Here is a 3,036-nt window from a genome sequence, read left to right as displayed (position 1 = left end):
GGCTGGTTTCATGTTTTTGCTATTGTGAATAGTGCAGCAATAAACATGCACAGCAAAAGAAACCATTTGGATAGTAAAGAGACAACCCATAGAATGGGAGAAATATTTGGAAATTATGCATCTGACAAAGGCCTAACATCCAGGGTCTATAAGGAACTCAAACGAAGTGAAAGGAAAAAAAACAAACAAACAATCCTAATAAAAAGTGGGCAACGAACATGAACAGACACTTTTCAAAAGAAGACATACAAGCAGCCAATAGACACAAGAAAAAATGCTCAGCCTCACTAATCATCAAAGAAATGCAAATCAAAACTGCAATGAGATATCACCTAACTCCAGTAAAGATTGCCATCATTAATAAATTAAAAAACAACAGATGCTGGGGCGGGTGCAGAGAAAAAGAAACACTCCTACACCGTTTAGTGGGAGTGCAAGCTTGTTCAACCTCTATGGAAAACAGTGTGATGATTCCTGAAAGAACTAAAAATTGACCTTCCATATAATCCAGCAATCCCTCTGCTGGGAATATACCCAAAGGAACAAAAATCACTCTACTAAAAAGACACCTGCACACACTTTCTCTTCTGAATTCCCTGGTCCAGTCCCCTTCTGCTGCCTTCTTCCCTCTCTTTTCCTCAGCCTCTCACTTTGCACTTTTGTCTTTGAACTTTGGACTTTTAGGAACAGCATCAATCACCCTGTGCTCTGCTGCAGTGGTGTCTAGACACACAGCATTTTCCTCAGTCTTCTCGCCTGAGGATTTCATTTTTATTTTTTTTGCATCATAAATTAGTTTCCCTTCACATTTAGACTTCTGATTCTCTACACTATGGAAAGTGCTAGGAACCAAGCAGTGGAAAAGTCCAGAGGAGTTCAACAGTTCTTCAGGACACATGAGACACCAGTCATTGGAATGAGGGAACCCAGACTCTTCACTTAGACTCTGCTCATCCTCATACCCCTGTCCCTATTCCTCCTATTTCCATACAGGGAAGTGGTGGGCTAGGGTCTAGCTAGGCTCCTCTGTAGATGGTCTTGGCACACAGAGACCCCTAAACTAAATCCTACCCATTCGAATCATCGCTTTGGCCATCTGGATGATATGAGAGCAAGCAGAGGCCTACCTCAAGCCTTTTAAGAGGCAAGTTTATATAGTAAATCCCTTGTAGATCAGGAAGGGTGTGAGTCCTGCTAATTAGTGACTGACACTCTGGGAGTCAGATGTGGATCTCAGCCCTGGTTCTACCCCTGAGTGGCAGTGTGACTTGTGACCTCAGATAGGGCCCTTTACTTATCTGGGTTTCTGCTTATTCATCAGCAAAATGAGACATCTGAGCTGAGAGGAGTTCTGAGTTCCTTTTCAGCCCTGTCACTCTCTTCTGAGCATTTGGCTAGCCAGGATCTTAGCTGTGAGGGAGCACAGAGGGGTGCTATGTTGACAGAGAATTAGTCTATTCCTCAAGGTCTCATGGAGGTCCCTGCTCAGCTATCTCTGTGCTTTCTGGTTTTGAGGCAGACATTCTTGGGAATTTCGTGGGATTTCATATTCTAGCAGTGCCTTCACCCCAAAGCCCCAATCCCATTAGAGAAAGGAAGTGACCGATTCACATCAGTTCCTCTGCTTAAACCCTCTGTAGCTCCCCATTGCCACCAAAATAGAGCCAAACTGACCAGAAAGACCCTTCACATTCTGTCAGTTTCTCCTTTCTTCAGACATCTCAAATGTCTTCCAGTTTTTGAATATGCTGGCTTGTATCTATCTCCAAGGCTGTGTGTACACTATTCCTTCTTGCCTTGACAGTTCTCGCCTTACTGCTCCCACCTCTTCAAACTGGAGTCTCATACTCAGGCCTGAGTGTTTGTGTTCCTCCTTCATACTCAGGACTTAGCATCCACCTTCCTCTTCCATACTCAGATGTTACTATCCACATTCCTCTTTCATTCTATGGTTTTAGTGTGCACGTTCCTCCTTTATACTCAAGTCTTAACGTCCATGACCCTCCTTCATACTCAGGTCCAAGTGTCCTTGTTCCTCCTTCATACTCAGGTCTCAGCTTGAATGTTCCTTCACCTTAGATCAGGTTAAGTCTCTGTAGGGTGTCCTGCAAATGCCCTGAAATTCCCCCTAGCCTGGTGCTATTCACTTTTTATGACAATTATTTCCCCAGATGGTCTATCTCCTTGCTAGACTGTTAGCTGCAAGGCACTCTGTTCATCCAGTCACTATTATATTCCAATGCCTGTGATAAATCTGGTATATAAAAGGTAGTCAACACATGTAAAATGAGGGCTAAGGAATAAATTTTTTTCCCCTGCATGATGAGAGACACCTTCCCTCTTGGCATGCCATGGCAATTATCCTGAAAGCCTCAAAGATATTCTGGTTAAATGATTTAGTTAGTGAAAATGTGAAATGATGGGTGGAGAGATGTCTAGTGGGCTTAGTGGGGCTGCAGATAGGGTTCTAGACATTCTGAAGCCTGGGATGGTGTTGCTATTAGATGCAGCACATCAAATCTTAGGGAGAAAGGTCAGCTAATCAAATAACTAGCTGAAAAGCAGAAAATGAAGAGAGTCACTCAACTTTTAACCAACATAAGCATTAAATTCTTTTCACTCTGATCTCTTGACTCATAAGCAAAAGTTAATTTCCAACTGCATAATGCCCCAAAATAACAGGATGCCCTAAACCCAAACATTCTACAGTGCCCTGAAGTAGCTGCACATCATTCAAAATAGCTAAACCACATACCCCTGGGAAATTCTGGAATCTCAGAAGTAGGGGGCAGCCAAGAGGCCAGTTGGGAAGTTTGAGAAACCAACTTGTACAGCAGGGTCTTCTTATTCAAGCAGATATGCATTAGCGACTTAGTAAAATGCTCGTGAGACTTGATTTAGAGATGACACACTGCAACTAGGCTTCTTACATGTTGAGAGACAGCTACTGAAGTTTTTTAAAAATTACTTTTTAGGCTGGGTGCTGTGGCTCAGGCCCGTAATCCCAGCACTTTGGGAGATCAAAGCAAAAAGATT

The sequence above is a fragment of the Carlito syrichta genome, unplaced genomic scaffold (assembly GCF_000164805.1).
Source record: "Carlito syrichta isolate Samal-C Ts95f unplaced genomic scaffold, Tarsius_syrichta-2.0.1 Scaffold311768, whole genome shotgun sequence".
Taxonomy (NCBI): domain Eukaryota; kingdom Metazoa; phylum Chordata; class Mammalia; order Primates; family Tarsiidae; genus Carlito; species Carlito syrichta.
The sequence above is the reverse complement of the archived record's forward strand: the minus strand, read 5'-3'. Positions refer to the sequence as shown.